Source organism: Armigeres subalbatus, chromosome 1 (genome assembly GCF_024139115.2).
Source record: "Armigeres subalbatus isolate Guangzhou_Male chromosome 1, GZ_Asu_2, whole genome shotgun sequence".
Lineage (NCBI taxonomy): Eukaryota > Metazoa > Arthropoda > Insecta > Diptera > Culicidae > Armigeres > Armigeres subalbatus.
In genome coordinates, this window is record NC_085139.1 from 137,063,193 (window position 1) to 137,089,067 (window position 25,875).

The 25,875-nt window shown below is 42.2% G+C and overlaps 1 protein-coding gene and 1 non-coding gene across 2 annotated transcripts in view; both read left to right on the forward strand.

Moving 5' to 3' along the window:
* LOC134206672 (hemicentin-2) overlaps positions 1–25,875 on the forward strand; it is an 821,032-nt gene that overhangs the window by 502,465 nt on the left and 292,692 nt on the right. The gene's annotated exons all lie outside the window — the stretch shown is intronic.
* On the forward strand, positions 17,908–17,982 carry Trnaa-agc (transfer RNA alanine (anticodon AGC)). Its single transcript has one exon. It is a non-coding gene; the product is annotated as a tRNA-Ala (tRNA).

The window sequence follows — 25,875 nt, forward strand, 5'->3', positions numbered from 1 at the left end:
CTCAAAATGAGGTTTATACCCATGTCCCAACGGGAAATAACGGTCATGTTGCCGATTCAGGTAGCATGACTGCTTCCGATTTTGATTTTTTAACTGAACAATTGCATCACATGATTGATGCAATGTTCAAAGCAAATACCATACCAGAAGCTGTTCAGGTTGGTATAAAGTACACACAAAAAATTTGTATCGGACTCCGTTTTAATGGATCTAAATAATTGTGTGAAAGTTCTAAATTGGAATGCCCGCTCTCTAAAGGGTAAGGAAGATGAATTATTCAACTTCCTAACAGTTCATAATGTGCTCTCCATTAAACGAGATCCAAATTATTTTATCTACAGAAATGATCGTCTAGACAGCGCCTGTGGTGGGATCGCCATTGTCATCAATAGACGTATCAAACATAAATTATTTTCTTCGTTCGAAACCAAAGTTTTTGAAACCTTGGGAGTTTCTGTTGAAACAAATTTTGGACAATTTTCCTTCATTGCAGCCTACTTGCCTTTTCAATGCAATGGGCATCAAAAGAATTTGTTGAAAGCTGATCTTCAAATTCTGACTCGCAGCAAATCAAAATTCTTCGTAATTGGTGACTTCAATGCCAAACACCGTTCATGGAATAATGCTCAAAGCAATTCCAATGGTAAAATTTTATTTGAAGATTGTTCTGCGGGATATTATACTATTCAATATCCCAATGGACCAACTTGTTTTTTTCCAGTCGAAATCCTTCTACAATTGATTTAGTTTTAGCGGATTCAAGTCAGCTGTGTGGCCAATTGGTAACTCATGCTGACTTTGACTCTGATCACCTTCCTGTGACATTTGAAATCTCACAAGAAGCCATTTATAATCCAATCAGCTCTACTTTTAATTATCACAGAGCTGATTGGGATTTATATAAAACGTATATCGATAGGAATTTTGATGTTGATATTCCTCTCGGTACCAAAAGTGATATTGATAATGCTCTCGTATCTTTGACAAATTTAATTGTCGAAGCCAGAGGCATTGCGATTCCGAAATGTGAAGTTAAATTCAGCTCCATTATTATTGACGACAATCTTCAGCTACTGTTCCGTCTTAAAAATCTGAGAAGAATGCAATATCAAAGAACTCGCGATCCCGCGTTGAAAGTTATTTGGCGAGATTTGCAAATGAAATTAAAAACGTTTCGCTATTCTGAGAAATACCAACTTTGAGAATAATGTCTCGAAGTTGGATCCCAGTTCGAAACCCTTTTGAAATTAACAAAAAATCTTAAAAACCTCAAAAGCCAATTCCAGCGCTTAAAGAGGGAAATAAAATTTTATTAACAAATGGCGAAAAGGCTCAAAACTTGCTCAGCAGTTCGAGAGTGCCCATAATTTTAGTCTAGGTCTCACTAGTCCAATTGAGGATCAGGTTACACGGAGCTTCGAAGACATTCTCAACCAAGAGTCATTGTAAATTAACGTCCAAGCGTTTAATCCCCGGAAATAGGCAATTATCTTTGATTGAACTGAACCTGAGTTGCGTGCTCTTGCCTACGCAATGCTGTCGGGTCTGAGCTTGACGACCGACTGGCAAATAGCTTACACAGCCTCACTTGATCAGCACAGTTGCTGATGAAGATGTGTACAGTCGCCAGACATTCTAAATACTCACGCTCCTCTAATGTGAACGTGTTATATACACATGTGGAAGTGTTGGCTTGAGAAATGGATTGCGAGTGATTTGACTATGCGTCTTATTTGGGAATCTCGAACTCGTCAAGTAGCCGCTGGGTTGCGAAGGCCGACGGAGGTCCTTCGTAGCTTAGTTGGTTAAAGCACCAGTCTAGCGTACTGTAGGGTCATGGGTTCGAGTCCATCGAAGGGAAAGTGGTTACCTCCAATACATTTTTCAAATCAATTTCTCCCACATAACGTACATATTCACATATGAGTTTCCATAACATTGTAAATCAAGAGAATGTGTTTGACCCTTCGTTGGGAACCAATTTGGATGAAGTGAGATCTATTACTACAAAAAGGACCTTCAATAAAAACATCAAGTTCATTCAAGTGAACCTCCATCACGCAAAGGGGGCATCAGCCGTACTTTGCAAAAGGTTCGCGGAGAGCAAACTGGATGTCGCATTCCTCCAGAAGCCATGGGCAATAAATAATAGGATACGTGGAATAACTACAAATTTCAGTAAGCTAATTTACTATGAAGGGCAACTTGCACCAAGAGCTGCCATTTTAGTGAACGGAAGAATAAACATAATTCCAATTACAGAATTCATCAAAAGAGATATTGCTGCGGTCATTATGGAGGTGCCAACAGCCCATGGGACAACGGTAATATATGTTGCTTCAGCATACTTTCCCGGTGACGTGGGCGATGTACCTCCACCAGAAGTAGCAGCTTTCGTTTCTTATTGTAAGAAACAAAACAAGTCGTTCATAATTGGCTGTGATGCCAATGCTCATCATACCGTATGGGCCAGCACGGACATCAACAACAGAGGTGAGTACCTTTTGGATTACATTTCTAAAAATGAAATAGATATATGTAATAGAGGAGATGCTCCAACATTCATGAACGCAGTAAGGCATTTGACTTAACGCTGTGTAGTCCATTCATTTCGGACAATATAAATAACTGGCATGTTTCAAGTGAAGAATCCTTGTCAGATCATAAACATATCATTTTTGAGTATGAGGCTGGAAAACAACTCACACAATATATCAAAGATCCCAGAAAAACTGATTGGGAGCTATATAATTCTAAGTTAGATGCCGAAAAAATATATTTGTATCTAACTTAAACTCTTGGGATGAACTTGAGAAAAGCTCAAACCAGCTTTCTAGGCTAATCCAAAACTCTTTTAATGAAAGTTGTACCCTTAAGTTACGCTCTACAAATAGAGACATACCATGGTGGAACAATAGACTACAAAACTGCGCAAAAGAACCCGAAAACTTTTCAACCGGGCTAAGCGAACACAACAGTGGGAACAATACAAACAATCCCTCACCGATTACAACCGAGAGATTAGGCGATCTAAAAGGATACATTGGAGGCATACATGTGAAAACATAGAAAATACTCCAGCAGCTGCCAGGTTGCAAAAAATCCTAGCCAAAGATCATTCTAATGGACTCGGTACTTTAAAAAAAGATAACGGCTTATTCACTACATCTGTGAGTGAAACTTTAGAATTGATGATGAACACTCATTTTCCGGGGTCTATTATCAGTTCAAATGAAGACCTAAATGCGAATGCAATAGGAACTGAAATCATTGAAATCAGCCATCAGATTCATGGAACAGTGAACGAAATGACTGAGCTAGAAATATCCAGGAACGATGCACGTATTCTGGCCACACAAATTTTTACTGAAAGAAAGGTTGAATGGGCAATAGATTCCTTTGAACCTTTCAAATCACCGGGTAGTGATGGAATTTTTCCTGTACTACTGCAAAAAGGTAAGGCAATTTTAATACCTATCCTCACAAAGCTGTTTCAAGCAAGTTTATCGTTGAGCTACATTCCATCAGTCGTGGAGGATCAACGCGCACTGGGAGTTTTCGAAAGGAAAGTGTTGCGTACCATCTATGGTGGGGTGCAGATGGCGGACGGTACGTGGAGGAGGCGAATGAACCAAGAGTTGCATCAGCTGTTGGGAGAACCATCCATCGTCCACACCGCGAAAATCGGAAGACTGTGGTGGGCCGGGCACGTAGCCAGAATGTCGGACAGTAATCCGGTGAAAATGGTTCTCGACAACGATCCGACGGGAACAAGAAGGCGAGGTGCACAGCGGGCAAGGTGGATCGATCAGGTGGAGGACGACTTGCGGACCCTCCGCAGACTGCGTGGTTGGCGAAGTGCAGCCATGAACCGAGCTGAATGGAGAAGTCTTTTATGTGCAGCACAGGCCACTCCGGCCTTAGTCTGATGATAAATAAATAAACATTCCATCAGTTTGGCGACAAGTACGGGTGACATTTATCCCCAAGGCAAATAAAAAGGATAAAACCTCACCAAAATCCTTTAGGCCTATAAGCTTGTCCTCCGTTCTACTGAAAACAATGGAAAAAATAATAGATGAACATATCAAGTCATCATATTTAACCCAACTACCGTTAAGCAAACACCAATTCGCTTATCAGGAAGGTAAGTCATCAGTAACCGCATTACATGCAGTTGTTACAAAATTAGAAAAATCTTTTGAAGCAAAAGAAATTTCCCTTGCTGCTTTCTTAGATATAGAGGGAGCTTTTGACAACACTTCTCATAATTCCATAAAAAAGGCAATGTCAAATCGTGGCTTCGATAAATGCATTGTAGATTGGATTAAAGAGAAATATCAGCTAACCTTGGAAATTCTCACATTAGTGTTAGAGCAATCAAAGGGTGCCCACAAGGAGGCGTATTATCACCTTTATTGTGGTCTTTAATAGTAGATGATCTTCTCAAATACCTTATAGCCCAGGACTTCGAAGTAATTGGTTTCGCTGATGATATTGTCATAATAGTACGAGGCAAATACACTGACATTATCGCCAATAGAATGCAAACTGCTTTAAACTATGTCTCCACATGGTGCGATAGAGAAGGATTGAGTGTAAATCCGTCCAAAACCACTATTGTGCCCTTCACGCGTAGGAGGAAATTCTCACTAAACAACATGATATTGAAAGGTACACGATTGGAACTTTCAAATACAGTCAAATTCCTTGGCGTAGTTCTTGATAGCAAACTTAACTGGAACATGCATTTAGAACACGCCATTAATAAAGCGACAAATGCTCTATGGATTAGTAAACGAACTTTTGGTAGGAAATGGGGACTTAAGCCGAAAATGATCCATTGGATATATTCAGCTATAGTAAAACCAAGAATTACCTATGGTTCGTTGGTCTGGTGGCCAAAAACGAAAGAGAAGAATGCTCAGATGAAGCTCGAAAAACTTCAACGATATCTCAATTACAGGTGCAATGAGCAGTACACCATCGAGTGCACTAAATGCTTTACTGTACATGCTTCCTCTGCGACAAATTGTACAATTAGAAGCTGAGAAGATTGCCTGGAGGATCAGAAGATCCGAAAACCTCTTAGGAGGTGACCTTAAGGGTCATCTTAGAATTCTAAAAAACTTCAGTATAAACTCCCTAGTAATAAACAATGAAGACTGGATGGAGAAAAAGTACAACTTCAATAGACTGTTCAAAGTAATTGATCCTGGGCGCAATACATGTTGAATGGAGGACCAACACTTCCGTTCAGGATCAATTACGTTTTATACTGACGGTTCAAATTTGGACAACCAAGTGGGAGCAGGAGTAACTGGCCCTGGGATAGACATATCGATTCCCATGGGCAGTCGGCCATCCGCATTCCAAGCGGAAGTTCACGCAATTCTGTAATATGTTTGCGTAGGAACTACAGACACTCAAATATATGCATAATGTCCGACAGCCAAGCAGCTTTGAATGCTCTGAAGTCGGCAACATGCACTTCAAAACAAGTTTGGGAATGCATTCAGTCCCTCCAAAAATTGTCTTGTCGGAACCAAGTTAATCTATATTGGGTTCCAGGACACTGTGGAATAGATGGTAACGAAAAAGCCGATATGCTGGCGAGACTCGGATCATCTAGTTGGTTTACAGGACCGGAACCTTTTTGCAGCTTACCAACTTCTTCTCTTCGTATGGAGCTGAAGGTATGGGAATCTATGAAAATAGAAACCAATTTTAGGAACGCAACTAATGCCAGGCAATCGAAACGTTTTATCACTCCGAATGTTTCCATGACTCGCAACATCTTAGAATTATCTAAAAGAGACCTAAGCACTTATACGGGTCTCATTACAGGTCATTGTCCGAGTCGATATCATTTGAAGCTTATAGGAAACTTCAGAATGATCTATGTCGCTTCTGCGACATAGAAAAGAAGATTCGAGCATCTGTTATGCCGTTGTCCGGCAATTTTTCGAACAAGACAAAAGTTCTTCACCAAGGGCTTATAGAACCACTTGAGCTTGGTAGAACAAATCCCAATTCGGTGGTGCATTTCATTCGAAAAGCTGAGCCGTGTTGGGGAGAAGCTGTTAGTCAAACAATGACGATCACTTCCAATAGCGATACGCCATAAGGTACACCGGGGCAAGTTGAAACGGTTTTTTCAAAGTTGTACTTTGAAGTGCTGTTAAAAAATCACCCTTTGATAAATTTTGAATCCGTTTGCGGTGTTTGCTAGTTCGGGCCAAAGATTATACATAAAAATAAGCAACCTTACCAAACTTTTTTTTATAAATATTTTGCTTACTAAATTAATTTTTTTATATGCATCGTTTCAACTTGCCCCGCATATCGGGGTAAGTTGAAACACTGCGCTGTATACAGACATAAGCTAACTGTACCGTATCAAAAACAAAATATATGTACTCAGTGTGACTCAAGATGCACGAGGTTGTAAAGGTGACTATACTGCCAAGATTCACATAAGAGTCCCATGTAAATTTTTGACGATTTTGATTTCAGAAATTAGCTTAAAATTGTCTCTTAAAACCCTAATAGAAAAGTAGGCTTTGTTCTAGAAATTTGAAAATCAAATCCCACTTGTGTTGTCCCATCTTGATATTTACTCACATAAAAGTCATATTCCAGATTTTTATATTCCATACTCTTTCTTTGAATTGTACGCTGGATTAATTCGGCTGTGGCTTCTTCATAAATCCACATTAATTAACCAGCGTATCTCTCATAGACTCTCGATTGGTGAAAGGGGGCTGGGGTAGTGAAAGATGGAGTTAATGAAATGTTTACATGTTCTATGTTTTATTTTTTGAGAGCCAGTGCTCACAGCGAGGTAAAGTAGATTAAGATTCTCAAAACTAGATTGTGCAGCTTAAACATGGCCCCTTTTCATTTTACTTTTTAGTGAAGATTGTAGAAAGGTTACATTCATGACAAGATGGGCGGAAATTTATTAAAATATATTTACAGAATTTTGAAGCTTTCTGTTAATTTTTGTTTTCCGAATGTATTTACGGACTATAGTGAATTCTGGAAATATAAATTGGGAGAGTGACGTATTGAATCGTTGTTTCAACTTGCCCCGTATCACGTATTTCTATTTGCCCCGATGGGTTGGCAATGCGGAGCAATTTCAAACGACCAAAATACAAGACTTAAAACGGGTCTTCCATCGATTTTGCATAATCATTATGCTTATTCAACATTGAATGATTACTTAACGTGAAATTTTGATGAAAAACTCTTCCAAACATCATTTTGAGACCTGTTTCATTGGGACGTCAAAAAGTTGGTTTACATTTTGCAAAGAGCGAAAAATAAACAATGGCAGGGATTGCTTTTAGTAATTGCAATTTTCCTGGAATGGCAGTCAGAAGGTGCGTTTAGGGGAGTAATTGGTTGAAAAAAATAATCAGGGCATTCGGTCATTGCTGATCTAAATTACAGCTTCAGTTTCAACTTACCCCGCATTTCAACTTGCCCCGGTGTACCTTAATGACATAGCAAGAAAAAAGGGGAATATATTACAATAGATCAAAAAATGGTCGCAGTAATAAAATATACCCGACAAGGAAAAAAAAGAGATCTATTACTAGAAAATTTGAAAATATGAAAGCCCCAGGTGATGATGGTATTTTCTACATACTTATCAAAAACTTCCTGAGAGCTCTTTATCCTTATTGGTTAATTTATTTAACAAATGTTTTCAATTGGCATACTTCCCAGATAAATGGAAAAACGCCAAAGTTGTTCCAATTTTGAAGCCGGACAAAAATCCAGCTGAGGCTTCTAGTTATCGCCCAATCAGTTTGCTTTCTTCAATAAGCAAACTGTTTGAAAAGATTATTTTAAATAGAATGATGGTTCATATTAACGACAATTCTATTTTTGCTGATGAGCAATTTGGTTTTCGCCATGGGCATTCAACTACCCATCAGTTATTAAGAGTAACGAATTTAATTCGGCTCAACAAATCTGAAGGATATTCGACTGGAGTTGCTCTTCTTGATATAGAGAAAGCATTTGACAGTGTTTGGCATGAAGGTTTGATTGTAAAATTGATGAATTTTAATTTTCCTCTGTACATCATTAAACTGATCCAAAATTATTTATCAGATCGCTCACTGCAGGTAAACTATCAGAATTCTAAATCTGACAGATTACCTGTAAGGGCTGGTGTTCCCCAAGGCAGCATACTGGGGCCCATATTAAATAACATTTTTACTTCTGACTTACCTGATTTACCACCAGTGTGTCAAAAATCTTTGTTTGCAGATGACACAAGTCTCTCAGCCAAAGGGCGAAGCCTTCGTGTCATTTGTAGTAGATTGCAAAAAAGTTTGGATATTTTCTCCACTTACTTACAAAAGTGGAAAAAATTCCCCGATAGCTACCGTAAGCCGAGAGCTTCTTATTTGAAACCTTCTAACAGACATATTGTCACTATGAATGAGATTTCAGTCAATTGGTTTAGCGAAGCTAAATATTTAGGACTCCTGCTAGATCAAAAATTAACTTTTAAAAATCACATTGAAGGCCTTCAAGCCAAATGTAACAAATATATTAAGTGTCTATATCCACTTATAAACAGAAAATCAAAACTTTGTCTTAAGAACAAACTTTTGATTTACAAACAAATTTTTAGACCTGCCATGTTGTATGCTGTGCCAATATGGACTAGTTGCTGCAATACCAGAAAGAAGGCACTTCAGAGGATTCAAAATAAAATTTTGAAAATGATTCTGAAGTTGCCTCCGTGGTATAGTACCAATGAACTTCATAGAATTTCTAATATTGAGACATTGCAACAAATGTCCAACAAAATAATTTCCAATTTTAGATTAAAATCGTTGCAATCTTCTATTGCAACGATTAACTCCTTGTACCCTTAGTATAAAATAGGTTAAGTTTAGTTTAAGTTGAAAACATTGTAATTCCTACATGGCTCAATTCAACCAGAGGAAAAAAATTCTAACTGCCAGAGGCAATTGAAATGTATTAATATTAACTAAAAATATGACATAGCAAATAAGGATGATAGTGTTAAGAAAACACGGAACACCTAGTCTAAGAGATGAATGCATGTATTAGATAATTAACAAATAAAATTAGTTAAAAAAAAAAAAACGTGTTTGTTACATTGTACCGGCACGACATGATGTGAGGATTATCTATTTTCAATAATGGCCTTCTGGAGTTGCTGATGAACATTGATTCCCTAGAGTTGAGGTGCGATCCTCTCCTGAAGGATCTGATGAGTTTTGTGCTGTTCCAATCAATGTTTTGATTCAGTGTTATGTATTATGTTCTACTGCGTTTTTGTGTTCCTCCGGGCGAATCTTTACTTTTCGGCGTGTAAACCGCAACCGATGTAAACGGCTGGACACTTCTTAGAAGGAATTTGATATATTCCTGATAGATCATCCCCCTTTATCTTTCAAGCTATAGATGGACTACGTGTAACCCTTGTCATAAAAGAGTGGTTTTTACTGGTTAGCTTCGTTAAATTGGTATTGGAACATTTCACCGAATGACATTTAGTCAATGATGTTCATTGAATAACTTTTCGTCGAAAGTATGTTTAGTCGAAGAGACAATTCTTCAAAAGTGGATTGCAGCCGAGCCGGGGTATGATGATGTTTATCCAATGAATAAAGAAATAAATAAGTTCCTAGAATATATTAACTTTTGACTGAATGGCCAATAGACCAAATATTCCTTCGACTAAACGTCCGTCGACGAAATGTGATGCGACCAAACGTCTTTTTCTCCTTCTTCTTCTTCTTCTTCTATTGCTCTACATTCCAACTGGAACTTGGCCTGCTTTTCAACTTTGTATTCTATTAGCCTTTGCTCGAAAGCTTACTGGAGACCCTGATTAACGGCCAAACGTCATTCGATTAAATGTCATTCGACGAAATGTCCTAAAGCCAGCACATGCAACATTGATACAAGGTTTTATTGGCTTTGGGACATTTTATCGGAAAACATCTAGTGTAATGACGTTTGGTCGAATAGACATGACATTTCGTCGATAGTGATCTGCTTCATATTTTTTCGTATTCTTTTAATGGATTTTCTTTTTTTAATCTAATATTCTTACGGTAAAGAATTATTTCATTATAAAATTCGCTTCCAATCATAATTCATTAATGTTTAACCGAAAACTTTATTTTTACCAAATAGCCATTCGACCTAATGAACCTTGGACAGAATGTCCTTTCGACCAAATGCTATTCAACGCAATGTCATTCGACTAAATGTATTTCAACGAAATGGTATAGATCCATGAGGCCAGACAGACATCTAATCAAATGACATTTCGACGAAATGATATTTTGACTCTTTAGCCCTGCCAGCAGAGGCAACCTGTGGAAATGCTAAAAGAAAACTAAGCTGAAAGCAAGCCGTGTTGCAGATGAATTGTGGTGCCGTTGAAGAAGACGATGATTTCTGTAGGAGCTTTGCTGGACGTTATTCACCGAAAGAGCAGTGTGGCGAAATGAAAACTGTCAAGCACAGCCATATGTGTGTCTGTCAATAAAGAAGTTACGGTCTTTCACAGAACATCAAAACAACCATTTTCGGGTGCAGGTAACAATCAGACTTATCATAGTACCCACAATTCACACACTCTCAGCGTATAATCCGTAATTCAATTCCACCCTCGTTTGAAGCCAATGTGGAATCAGTTTTGAACAGTGCACGTTTCCCGAACCATCATCGCAATGCATTGCGTACGGAATCGCCCATAAACGTTGCAGAATGCATTTTCCCATCGTTCCGGCAGTTCCCGGCCAAGTCTCAAGTGTCAGACTACTCTGACAGTCACATATCGAAAAGTACACTTGTTTTTCTTGCGTGACCCGTTCATGGAATTGTAATGAACATGTATACACAATGGCATGGCTTGGCCTTAGAAACGAATGATACCACCCGGACGGACAGGACACGCACGCAACGGAACCATATGTGGAGCTAAACCCCCTGCAATCATCATATCGGTACACGCAGAAAGCACGAACAATCAGATTGACATGTTTCGGGAATCATTGGGAGAATAGACGGTTTTCGGGTGCGTGAGCGAGCGTACTTAGCACAGTTGTCTGGGATGAGGAGTTGGGGTCATAAATTGCTTCGATTCACTAATGGTGGGGATGGATGATCTATCCACCAACCCATTATTGTGTGGGATCGAAATCCATACATTACTGAAATCGGTGCACCGCATAATTTACCAAACTTAAAGGGCTTAAATATGATTAATTTGTGAATTAATAATCTCATTACATTTGTGTAATTGATGGAATGTGTTGCTGATCAATGAAATGGTAAATAGCCTTTGCGTATGCTAATGGATGCGGATTCATGGCAAGACATATTGTTTTTGTGTTAAAATTATGCTCACACCAGTTCCAGACCAGCTTGGTAGAACTGTTTTTTCTTTCAATTCTTTTAGAAACAATGCCCAATCAACACTAAAAATATGGCACAGATATTTTTTCAAATTCCAATTTCGTTTGTTACCGAATGAGGTACCAATATAGTCAACTACTGGTTCCATCCAAACGAAAACCATCCCATCCAAAACCAACTAACACACCCCTGGACATTTTCCACAACCGGCGAAATTAAATCGGGCAACCCACCTTTTTGGGGCGAAAAAGCGACAACCCGGAAACTGAACGAAAGGGGCAGCGAAGAAAGACAAAAAAAAGGGGGAATCGTGGAGTCAGTCGCAGACCGTTGAAGCAGCCAGTTGAAAACCGAGGAGTCTCCGTATCCAACCGCCGCGCAGTGGTGAAACGTGTTTGCCAACCCGTCGGACCACAACGAAGCCAATTCAACGTCTGCGAGTCCAACCTCCGCTCCGGGAAACGGGCCAGCGAACCCGTCGGACGCCAAGCCAGCCACCAAAAGTCTTCGAGTCCAACCTCCCCTTCGGAGAACGGGCCTGTAAACCCGTCGGACGCCTCCAAGCCACGTGTAAGTCGTCACATCCAACCTCCATTCCGGGAACCGGGCTTGCGAACCCGTCGGACCACAACCAAGCCAATACAACGTCTGCGAGTCCAACCTCCGAACCGGGAAACGGGCCAGCGAACCCGTCGGACGCCAAGCCAGCCACCAAAAGTCTTCGAGTCCAACCTCCCCTTCGGAAAACGGGCCTGCAAACCCGTCGGACGCCTCCAAGCCACGTGTAAGTCGTCACATCCAACCTCCATTCCGGGAACCGGGCTTGCGAACCCGTCGGACCACAACCAAGCCAATACAACGTCTGCGAGTCCAACCTCCGAACCGGGAAACGGGCCAGCGAACCCGTCGGACGCCAAGCCAGCCACCAAAAGTCTTCGAGTCCAACCTCCCCTTCGGAAAACGGGCCTGCAAACCCGTCGGACGCCTCCAAGCCACGTGTAAGTCGTCACATCCAACCTCCATTCCGGGAACCGGGCTTGCGAACCCGTCGGACCACAACCAAGCCAATACAACGTCTGCGAGTCCAACCTCCGAACCGGGAATGGGCCAGACCATCGCTTCCCATCATCTCGCCGGCGGATCCCCGCCAAACATCCAAGGTATGAGCTCACATTTGTAAACGGCCGCAACGATTCTTACTAACCCGAACTAACTACTAATTCTAAGAATGAAAAAAGAAAATTAAATGAAATTAAGTAAAATGTAACAATTATGTTCCTTCATTTGAACTACTAGTCCTGAACTGCATGGGATTGTCTTGGCTCATTGTGGTTGTCCGCTGCTCCACCTTTGTCTCTGTGTGTCCCCTAAGCAGGTTCAAACCGACCCTGAGAAACCCCAACGAGGCGAGCTAGTTTGGGACGTTAGGACGTCCGCTCCACAGACGTGAGGACGTCGAAGGAGTTTGTTTCACGTTGTATTAAAAATTTAATAGAGGTTAGTCTTTAGATTTGTGATATTTATATCGTTGTGCTTTTCAGTCAATAATCATCCATTTTATTAATCTTATACATAGTTTTATAAATTGTATGAGAGGTATAAGAAGAGGAAATATTATTGATAATTAGTTCTCATACAGGTAACTATAGCCGAATTTTTGGATACTTGGTTACGCAGCGTCATTACACCTTGGCCCATTTTTAAGGTTTTTCTCCAGTTTCCTCTTCAGTGCAATTTCAACTGCATGCAGCAAGCCTGTTCGAGGCCTTTCACGAAGTCGCCGACCTGAATCCAATTATCTGTTAAGGACAAGCCTTCTGGAATCAAAAGGCAGACGCAGCAAAGATGAAATAATAAAAATGAAAGTTATGCGTTGCTTTCGTAGTGAGTGATGTGCCCTTGAAGACCCGAGTGATTTTAATTTTGTGTTCCGAGAGGCTCGTCTTTAAATATTATTTCAGGTAGTCGTTTTCCCAACATACGTACTAAGTGATCAGCCCACTGAAGTCTGCCGTATTGCCACTTGATACGTGTCAACATCTTTCGCAAACCATGATAGCTTTCCTGTTTCCCTTTTTTAACGTACATAAAAAGAAAGTTTTATTATAAACAAACATCTCATTTTACCATCCAGAACCACTGTAGCCATGATGGTACTTTCAGTCGTACCAACCAATAAAGAAGGGCTAGACTGCATAAGCTTGATGATGTTGTTTTTCGGGAACAAATCAGTGCACTTCTGTTCTGGCGGCTATGAGGCTGGATTGCGTGGAAACAGGTCCCGCGGGACGGCCTACGCGGCACGATGCACAATCCAATGCTGAGGGAATTCAATGGTTTGCCCATACGCGAAAATGTACGCGATTTTATACATGCATTCGATGGTACGTCCGAGTCGGCCCAAACAATAACGAGCCGTAAGATCGCCTACGCACAGGAATGGAAATTTTGTTTATTCAAGTGCAATTTTAGCGTGCGTAACGCGTCAATGGTACCGCAACGACGGTGTGTTTATTTTCGGTCGTTATTTGTCGAACGTGGGCAAGTTTTGCTGGAGGAACTGAAACGTTTCCAAGGAATAATTTGGCGTAAATAGATTTTTTCGCAATGTTATCCACGAAAACGGTTAGATTTACTTCCCTGGACAATCTGAAGTGGAATCTGTGTGCAATAAATTTATAGTTATTTGAATTCTTGTTTGGTTGTGTGTAATATGCATAATATCCATTGCCGATATCTATATCTTATCGATCTTATGTATCACGTGACTCGCCATACGCAACCGCAGCAACGCGGCATAATTTGAATTGAGCGTCAGTAGGCCAAGGCTTATATCACGTAGGCAAAGCAACCAGTTTTTGCCCTGATTTATTACGGACGACACGTAAGTACTATTTTGTCCCCGACAATTACCTAACATATTCGACTGATCCTTTTCCGATGGCACGAGGCCACTCAGAATCTTAAGCAATTTTTCATCTTCACGAACTCATAAATTTGAACAATAATACATTTTCGACAACTCGACTATTCTATCAGCACTTTAAAAGTTCAACGCAATGCCTGAACCGGATGAACGAATTGTAAAATGTTGATTTGCTGCGAATTTAATTTTCGATAGGTAAAAGGTAAATAGAAATAATTTTCGCCCACCTTTAGAATTAAGGATATTAAAAAAATAAATTCCTCAAACCTGACACCCAGCTACAAATTAACGAATCAAAGAAAATCTTCACTGAGCAAAACTCCCCCTCATCGGAAGCTTTCCGGAAAACCTTACTTTGTTTACGATTTAGAAGTTTGCTTTTCATATTTTCACGATTTTGTTTTATTTTACGCACGCCTGTTTTCATTTTCCGCTTCCAGTGCTAAATAGCAGCAAAAAGTGCAACAAAAAAATTCGATTTCTCAAGGGCCTCCGGAAAACACAACACAAATATCAAGCTAGAAAGAAGCGGGATTAGGCATTGTTGTTCTTTTGAGCGGATCGCATTTGCCGGCATCGAAAAAAAAGGTTCCTTTTGTTGCCGCATGAGTGACGGTTCCGGGCGAGAATTTGTTAGCTTAGGATTTTTATCACGTCTAATGTCTGCATCCCCGCTATTTCGTATGTTTATTCAGGTTGTATATTGGTTGTTTTATTTTCACCACGTGCCTTTCGGTATCATGTGCCAAATCCTTTGCATTCTATTTTCAATGAGGGATTACCCACAGCCAGCATACGAGCCGGAACCGAAGAGTTAATACTCAAAATTGTCATGAAATAACTGTTCGAGCATCAATTCGAGCCAAATCGACCCCATGCAAATTTACATACCGTGGTGCTCCACTCTCATCAAATCCGAATCAACGCATCCTTCCATGCATAATATGTTTTCATCCGAAAGCTGTCCATATTGCGCCAACCCCTCGTTTTCATGCATCACAACATCCTAAATCCCAGATGGACTGGTCATAAAACTGTAATATATGATTACCTAAAGCCAAAGCCCAGCCAATTCATATTCGTTGTACAACACACCGACCTGCGAAATGAACGGGTCAGCATTCGGAGGGAGAAAAAAATCGTATCCCTACACTACGCGAACGATTTTCTAGATGACCATTCAATATGAATGCGGGATAATCCATAAAAAGTGATACCCAAATTGCCATTACATGCATGCATATTTGATTTCTACCATAACCATCTGCGAGGTAGCCACTCATTCTGGCTCGGCGGGTCCGGGAGCTTCCTTCGACCACCACTTGGACCTACACGTCTTCTAACCGACCGCTTGCGCTTGTTCGTCGATCCAAGTTTGACGGCATGATGTATCGTTTCAATTTTTGTTAGATCAGTGGAAATATCGACGGGCAATTCATTTGAAATGGAAATGCGAGTCGGTATACTGTTCGCGTGTTTCGGCGGCCGATGCCGGAGCCATCCGTCGGAACGGACACAAAAATTTAGCTCTCCAATTTGGGGGATGGCTTCGTCAGCATGAGAAAATCTTTGCCCTTTTTTGTTTCCATTATGAAACTCCAACAGCAGCGCCCGCCCGGTCGACCTTGCCATGTAATTGGGATCCGGCGGCTGGTTCCGCTGACAGCACAATGGAAGCAATATATCCTGTATTACCATTTCTGTTCCACTTTCTCCGAAAAAAAGACATTCTGTTTCCTCCCGGGCTGCGATGATTCGCTGGAAAACAGGCATCGTGAAGATGTTGATGGGTCATACTAAACGTATCAATGACATGGCACGTCTAGGGCTTTAGGCACTGAGGGAAGGCACAATAAGCGCCAAATGTTTCACATATCGAATGAATTTGAGTGTATATAGTGATTTGGGTCAAATATTGCGAGGAATTTTAGCTACAAGACGTTCAATAAATTGAGGCGCCAACTAGCGGGTGCTAGATTTTCCTACTGTTCAGTATGGGAGCAGCGTTCTGCAGTTCTGTATGAAACCCAAAATTGCTATATTTATATGCAACCATCATTGTTGTATAAAACTCTCACCACGTTGCACGAGTTATTTGAACAGGTACTACGATTTTTGATTAATAATCTGGCAACTTTCTACACCCAGGTTGTACACACGTTTTGGTTTTAGTCGATTAGGGCCTTTAGCATCATTGAAACAATTAGTTAACCCATCGAAAAAAAACCCAAAAAAATCAAAGAACATTCAGATGGTATTTTAAAAGCTGTGCCGAAGCTGCCGACAAATTAATGCATTCTAGAGCGATGGCTAGAAACAGTCACAGAATGTGTTGGATGTGCCAATGCCGACCGTGAATTAATATTTTTCATAGCAACATAGCCGGAAAAAATAAGGACTTTTGCCTTATCTGAAGGCTAATGATGCTTAGTAGGAGTTGGGGATGGTAACTCTCCCTCAACTGACCCGTGTGATATTTGCATTTTGGCAAAGAAAGAGGTCTTGACTCGGGTGGTCTGGTCACTGTTCGGATCTGACAAACCTGGATAAGCTATAGCTATAGGGAAGGTCCGTGCACCACCGATTGTGAGACTAATAGTCCCAGTCATGTAGTCTCTCTTCTCACTCACATTACTAACTTTTCGCTTTGAGACTTGAGAAATGCTGATTGAGAATTGAGAAGATAGACGTCAAATTACCTATTTGATCAAATGATTTATTCAGCCAAATGACCTAATCGGCAAAATGACATATTGGGCCAAATGACCTATTCGGCAATTATGATCCGTTCTTCCAAATGACTTTCGTCCAGATGGGTTCCGACTCATAGGAGCGGATTAATTTCTGCATAGAATACGGATCTCATCGGTAAACGTTTCTGCCTGTACCAACTTCCAGATAGAATGTTCAGCTGCGTTTAGTTCCTCGCTTGATATGATATTCACGGTGATCGCAGAGCAAACGCTTTTGTATTGACAATGATTGTAGCACCTTTGGTTCAATCAAAGGTAATTGCCTATTTCCGGGGATTAAACCACCCGACTTGGACGTTAATTTACAATGTTATGAAAACTCATATGTGAATATGTACGTTATGTGGAAGATATTGATTTGGAAAATGTATTGGAGGTAACCACTTTCCCTTCGATGGGACTCGAACCCATGACCCTACAGTACGCTAGACTGGTGCTTTAACCAACTAAGCTACGAAGGACCTCCGTCGCCCTTCGCAACCAAGTGGCTACTGAACGAGCTCGAGATTCCCAAATTGGACGCATAGTCAAATCACTCGCAATCCATCGGCGGTCGGGTCTGAGCTTGACGACCGACTGGCAAATAGCTTACACAACCTCACTTGATCAGTACCGTTGCTGATGAAGAATGTGTATAGCCGCCAGACATTCTAAATACTCACGCTCCTCTAATGTGGACGTGTACAATACACATGTGGAAGTATTGGTTTGAGAAATGGATTGCGAGTGATTTGACTATGCGTCCAATTTGGGAATCTCGAGCTCGTTCAGTAGCCACTTGGTTGCGAAGGCCGACGGAGGTCCTTCGTAGCTTAGTTGGTTAAAGCACCAGTCTAGCGTACTGTAGGGTCATGGGTTCGAGTCCCATCGAAGGAAAAGTGGTTACCTCCAATACATTTTCCAAATCAATATCTTCCACATAACGTACATATTCACATATGAGTTTTCATAACATTGTAAATGTAGCACCTTTGTAGATACGCTACAGCACTGACCAGCCTATTACACCTGGAGAACCATTGGAAGTGTATTATCAGAGAAGTGTATTATTATTATTTTACCATTGGCAAAACATTGATTTTATAATATCTTGAAAACTTCAACTCTTAGTGTGCAAGTATATTCCGCAAACTTTTTTGTATTGCCAAAATACGCGTTTTTGCTGAATAAGTCATCAGTTTACAACCTATAGAATTCAAGATATTGAGTGGACTTTTTAACATTTGGTTATTCGAGTCCACTGTTTTTAAGTATTTCCTTTTACTTTTTTTACCCTAACGAGTGATTATTTTTTTCATATTGCGTCGTAATATCCGATATTTTTAAGTACACAATAACATTCTTCGCTTTCTCTGGATCGTTTGCTAAAGCCTCTCGTAGATTCGTGAGGATATCTGCTTTTGTTTGTTCTTCGTCTAAAATTGGATAATTGACGATCAGATGTCTCACTGACTGCAGAGCATTACAATGTTGGCACCGGGGAGGAGGATCTCCCTCCATAAGAAACCTGTGTGTAAGCTTGGTGTGCCCGATACGAAGGCGGGCGAGAATGATGTCTTCTCTTCGATTTCCAAGGAACGCTGATTTGAAAGGTGTCACTGTATACTTCACTTCTCGCAGCTTGTTTTCTCTCGTTGCAAGCCATCTAGATTGCCACTGGGATATTATACTATTTTTAAGCACTGTCTTGACTTCTCTATAGTTAATGCGTGGCAAAGTGTCGCATGGTTCATCTAGTGCTCGTTTTGCTTCGCGATCGGCTTTCTCATTACCTACTATTCCGATGTGACTGGGATTACACATAATTTCCACGATGCTTCCTGTTCTTCTGGTGCGATGATACAGTTGCATCATCTCCTCGTGCCACCTGATTTTTATTTTAAATTTATCCAATTCGGACACTGCACTGAGCGAATCTGTACACACCAGGTAAGCTCCTACTCGGTCCCTACACACATTCTGCTGCATAAATACTGCTACGACCGTAAATTCGTTTCCTAATAGTTTCTGTTGGACTAACGACACTGTATGCACATTCGTTTCCTCGTTTTGAGCCGTCGGTAAAGATGTCCTCATAAGTACGATATTTGGCCCATAGAATGCTGGTGGAAAGACTTCTGAGAGCCGCTTAATGTACTCCTTCTCGAGAAGCATGCAGTATGCTTTTTTCTAGGGGAATCTTGACCATGTCCCATGGGGGAATGCTTGAGATATTGAAAAGATCTACGGGAGGCAAATCAACTTGTTGCTCGTCCATTATTCGATTTCCTCTGACATCGGCTGGTTCCTGAGTCTCGACAGTTTGACAACCCCATATGTTCAGTGATGAGCTTGATCCCCCAGACTACATCCCTGGACGACCCTCGCTCTCGTTGCTCCTTGTTTCACTGTCCAGAAGAGTGTTCGACCGTCGCACTATCGTGGCGAATATGGAGGATGAAACGAGAGATCGCCAATCATCGTAGTAGTCAACGGTCATCGATGGTCATCACTGGAGATATGAGGGAGATCTCCTCTCTAACGCTCTACTAGGCGATCGCTGTGGAGAACATCGCACGACCCGATGGTATACTTCGACTGACCACCACTCTGATGATCAACGAGTTAGTTGCAATTGGCCTGCAGCCAAGAACGGTTGGTCTGGAAACCGTACGCGCGCGATACCTCCAAAATTCACGTAGTTTTAAGAACAAAATTTGTTAAAGTAAATACATGTTAGCCAATTAAAGTGATTAGTCTTTCGTTTAAGTTGAGTGTTTTATTGAAGTGGACTGAAAGTTTATATGTAATGTATCCGTGAACTTGTGAATTGCCCGTTTTCCGAAGACCAGCGACGACGAGAAGAAGGAATTCCGTCGCTGAGCAGATTCCAGCTAAGCATAAATGGTTTTCGTTCCGCGGTTCGATGTTGGTGTGCTGTAACGAGCTGTCGAAGAACCCACTAAACATTACCCCATCATTTTGGTCCTTCGAGCCGGATCCGTGGACCAAGGATTTCGGTGATTCGGACTGAAGACCATAGGACTTGGCGCCAAGGTGTCGCCATCGTGTTGACGGAACAATATTCAGAGATTATCAAAGCAATTCGCGCCATTGCTCAGGTGGAACAATTAAGCTCACGGTTAATTATTCCGCGAACAACAGCACAATTGGACCTTTGTTGCTGCAGTGCGCCAAATTGGTTGGCGATTGGATTGGCCGCGTGTAAGGATCGACGAGATAAGGGATCTCGGATCTAGGAATGCGAGTTGGAAGGGAACCCTGCAGCATATACTGATCAGCGAGGGACACATTTTCCCAGGTAAATAATAAAGTGCAGTATATGTCCTGCCGAGGCGTGGATTACAATCCACTAACACCACCATTTCGTTTTTCTTTGGTTACCCACGACGAGTTCAAACGACGAGGTTTTCCCTATTGGACCACACTATTCTGGTTAGGCACGGATTGGCCAGAGGCACCAGTTCACTGGTAACCCGCAGAACTGATCAGGACATCGGTTCATCGAAGCTACCGATAGGACCATCAATAGGCGGTGATAGGTGTGATTCGGTGAGAGCATACAAGTACCGTTTTGGACCATTAACGGCACTGCGGGGTTTCGGAAGCTTACTCATTCGACATTGGACTTAAATTTGCATCGCTACGGACTGTAGCATAACGGACGCGTGACAGACTTGAAGCATTCGTTAACCACCATCGCAGGAAAAGAAGGGACGAGGAAGAGGCCGCATTGATTAATGTTTTCCTGGGTGAGTGACATAAGGCAGTATATGTCTGCCGAAGCATTACAGATAATACACCTATTAAATGAGTATAATCCTCTTCGACTCGACTCATCTTTTGCCACGCATTCCCTATACGCATTACGCGTTTCGGCTGGGTTTCCGTTTTGGAATCGCTGTTAGTTTGTCCAGGTAAACTTAACAGTATATGGCCTGCCGAGGCCCTCTCTCTGTTGATACTACACCATTGTGTTTTGTACCTCTTCGCCTCACTTCCATCTGCATTGATTGAGACGCTGTTGTGAAAGCCCGTTGTAAATTTGATTTTGGATTTTTGGTTGATCGCTGTGCTAGCCAGCTCGCCGGTTGGTTTCTTAAGGTAAGATACCACGGTATATGTCTAGCCGAAGCGTTCACTCTCGATACTACATACTCGTTCTACCCTCTTCACTAACTTCATACGCTGGTGTAAATTTGGAGCTGCTTTGAGACGAATTGCGATTTGTTCCTATACGGCTGTGCGGTTTAGAAGGCGCGGCTTCCTGTTTCCACAGGTAAAAGCTGGTATATGTCTAGCGAAGCTAGGCCCCACCGCAGAAAACTACATCCTCGCATTTCTTCTCTTATTACAACTCTACAACGAGACACGATGCCGAAAGCCACCACTACGGACAAGAAGTCACCGTCACTGAAGCGGCTCAAAACTCAACTGAAAGACGCACAATCTTCTTTAATGGACATCCAGCGTTTTATTGATCGTTTCGAGGACCAAGCCTTGTCCAGTGAAATCGAAGTTCGGCTGGATATGCTCGATGGTTTGTATGAGACTTTTTGTGAGACCCTCATCGACATCAAATCTCATGACGGTTTCATTGAGGGGGACGAATTGTACGAAAAATAACCGGTTAGAGTTCAGCGATCATTACTACGCCGCAAAATCGTTTTTAATGGAGAAGCTCAAGCAACGTCAGGAACCATTGGACCAATCTCTCCGTCTGGAGAATACGACGATTCAAGGCGAGTTCGTCCCCCATGTGCGTTTACCACAAATTAAGCTGCAAACATTTACGGGGATGTGGATGGCTGGCTCAGATTTCGAGATTTGTTCACGTATTTGATTCATTGGAGGAAGTATCTCCCGGAGGTAGAAAAGCTGCATTATTTGAAAGGGTATTTGCAGGGTCAGCAAAAAACTCTCATCTACCCTCTTCAAATCACGAAAGCAAACTACCAGGTGGCATGGGACTTGCTATTAAGGCGATACAATAATAGCAAACAGTTAAAGAAACGCCAGATTCAATCTCTTTTCAAACTGCCAACTTTGACGAAGGAATCCGCCGCCGAATTGCACACTCTCGTTGAGGGCTTCGAGAGAGTCGTGCAGACTTTGGACCAAATAGTGCAACCGGCCGATTATAAGGATTTGCTTCTAGTGAACATACTATCGGTACGCCTCGATCCAGTAACTCGCCGAGGCTGGGAGGAATACTCAGCCAACAAGGAACAGGATTCTGTGAAGGACATGCTAGAGTTTCTTCAGCGACGCACTCACGTTCTCGAATCATTGCCAACACGGGGTGCCAGTCAACAACAGCAGAAACCAAGATCAGCAGTGCTCAAGACTAGTTCCAATACGGCGCAAACATCAGAGGGATGTTGTACAGCATGCTCTGGTATTCATTTGTTACAGTTGTGTTCAGTGTTTCAAAAGTTGACGGTCTCGGACCGAGAATCTTTGTTGCGGACGATTTCATTGTGCAAAAACTGCCTCAAGACTGGGCATTTAGCTAAGGATTGCTTATTGAAGTTTTCCTGTTAAAATTGCAAAAACGACACCATACTCTACTCTGTTTCAAATCTGGAAAGGACAATGCGAAAGTCTCTGTGTCAGCCAAACGAGACAATGCTTCTCGAACAGATTATCAAGCTACAGCAGGTTCGAACTCAAGTCAGACCAAGGAAGCATCTGAAACAGTGGTCGTTAGTGCAGCTCAACAGTTCATGACACAAGTGTTATTAGCAACAGCTGTTATTGTTGTGGAGGATGATAGCTGGGAATCGGTTGCCAGCGCGTGCTCTGCTGGACTCGGGCTCGGAGAGTAACTTTATCTCTGAACGTTTAAGTCAGCGACTTCGGGTAGCGAGAAGCAAGGTGGATATCTCAATTTCCGGTATCGGTCAGTCAGCGTCAAGAGTGAAGCAGCAAATTCTGGCAAAGGTTTGCTCTAGAATATCTGAATTTTCAAAGAAAATGCGGTTCCTAGTTCTCCCGAAGGTTACGGTCAACCTACCATCGTCGCCCATAAACACAACTGGATGGACTATTCCAGATGGCGTAATTTTGGCAGATCCGACATTCGCAATGTCCAAGGACGTGGATATGGTGCTTGGAATAGAACATTTTTTCGATTTTTTCGAGAGCGGTCAGAGGTTCTCACTGGGAAATCATCTACCAACCCTGAACGAATCTGTTTTCGGTTGGGTAGTTTGCGGTGGTTGCTCCAACATGAAGTCATCTCCTCTTATTAGTTGCAACGCGTCAGCGCGAGAAGGGCTGGACGCCTTAGTTGCTCGATTTTGGTCCTGTGAAGAGGTTGATATGCCAGCTAGCAGTTACTCGCCGGAGGAAGCAAAATGCGAAGCTCTGTTCGTACGAACGGTTCATCGTCAGGCAGATGGACGATATTCGGTTACGCTACCAAAAATAGAAGACGGTATATCACGACTAGGCGAGTCAAGGGATATCGCTGTTAGACGACTCCTCGGCACAGAACGAAGGTTGGCAAGGGACTCCAACCTCCGAACACAATACAGCGCGTTCATGAAGGAGTATGAACAGCTAGGACATATGCGCAAGATTGATGATCCGGATTCGGTCAAACGGTGTTACTTGCCACATCACCCAGTGGTCAAGGAGGATAGCACCACCACCAAGGTACGTGTGGTGTTCGACGCGAGTTGCAAAACATCATCAGGCGTTTCACTGAACGATGTTCTGCTGTGTGGACCAATAATACAGCAGGATTTGCGATCACTGATCTTTCGATGTCGAGTAAAGGAAATTATGTTGATAGCGGACGTATAAAAATGTTTCGTAAAATTGGAATCTGTCCGGAGGACAGAGCATTGCAATGTGTTCTATGGCGTCCGATAACTGATTAAGAGATTTTGAACTCAACACTGCTACGTACGGAACCAAACCGGCTCCATTCTTGGCTACACGAACGTTGAAGCAGCTGGCAATTGACGAGAAGGAACGGTTTCCATTTGCGGCAAAAGTTGTCTGCGAAGACGTCTACATGGACGATGTAATCACCGGACCGGACGATGTGGACTCAGCTATTGAACTGCGAAACCAGATGGACAACATGATGTCCAGTTGTGGATTTCGGCTTAGGAAATGGGCATGCAACCGTGCGGAGGTTTTGCAGGATGTTTCGGAGGACAATTTAGCAATTCCAAGCGCTTGTGGAATCAACCTGGATCGAGATCCTTCAGTGAAGACACTTGGATTGATCTGGTTACCATCAACAGACGAGTTTATGCTGAAGTTAAATGTTACTCAGACGGATCCTGGAGAACAATTAACCAAGCGGAATGTTCTATCGAAGATTGCGTCAATTTTCGATCCACATGGGTGGTTTGGTGCTACAATAACAACAGCAAAAGTGATTATGCAGCAGTTATGGACGCTCCCAGGCAACGACGGAAAACCGATAGATTGGGACCAGAAAATACCATCGATGGTGGGTGAGAGATGGAGAAAATTTGAGGAGCAGTTGCCAGTTCTCTGTTCGTTTCGATTTGCAAGATGTGTCGTTGTTTCCAATGCAACATCCGTTGAATTGCACTGCTTTGCGGACGCATCCAATAAGGCATACGGCGGATGTGTATATATTCGAAGCCAAAACGCAAAGGGAGAAGTAATGGTTCGCCTTCTTAGCTCAAAGTCACGAGTGGCTCCAATCAAAATACAGACGATACCGAGATTAGAGCTCTGTGGAGCGCTTCTAGTCACTCAGTTGTTCAAGGTTTTGCGGGAAGCGCTAAACATTTCAGCAGATGCATATTTTTGGTCCGATTCCACGTGCGTACTGTGCTGGCTCGGATCGATTCCGTCGACGTGGAATGTGTTTGTAGCAAACAGAGTATCAAAAATTCAAGCCATTACTGAAGGGTTCCGATGGCAACATGTTCCTGGAATCCAAAACCCAGCTGATCTTGTATCAAGAGGAATTCTACCGCAGGACATCGTTGACAATCGATTCTGGTGGACGGGACCGAATTGGCTGGAGTTAGGTCCAGAACACTGGCCGAATGCTGTAAATGTTCAACCCGACGAGAAGGTAAATATGGAGCGTCGTCGTGTGGTGATAGCAAATACGTCTTCTGCTGTACAGGAATTCAACGAACTTTATTTCTATAAATTCTCGTCATACTCGGACCTGGTCCGTCGTACCGCCATTTGGTTGCGACTTATGAAGCTGCTTCGCACTCGTCGTGAAGATCGTACTTCTGGTTACCTCACCACTGCTGAACTAAAGGAGGCAGAAAACATCTTAATTCGCCGAGTTCAAAAGGAAACTTTTGCTGATGAGTTGAAAGCGTTATCTGCAAAGAAAATGATACCTTTAAAATCACCATTGCGTTGGTTCAACCCATATTTAGACGAGGATGAAATACTTCGTGTCGGAGGACGGTTGAAACAATCAGACGAGCCTGAAGACACCAAACACCCTGCAGTTCTACCGGCACGCCATCAGTTCACCCGTTTAGTTCTGCTCCACTACCATTTGCGTTTGTTGCACGCTGGACCACAGCTTTTGCTGAGCACTGTTCGTCTTCGTTTTTGGCCTTTAGGAGGAAGGAATGTGGCGAGACACATCGTTCATCAGTGCCAAAGATGTTTCCGGGCTAAACCACATCCTGTCCAGCAATTCATGGGAGATTTACCCGCAGCCCGGGTCACGGTAGCCCGTCCTTTTTCAAAAACTGGCATAGATTACTTTGGACCTGTATACGTACGGCCAGGACCAAGGCGAGT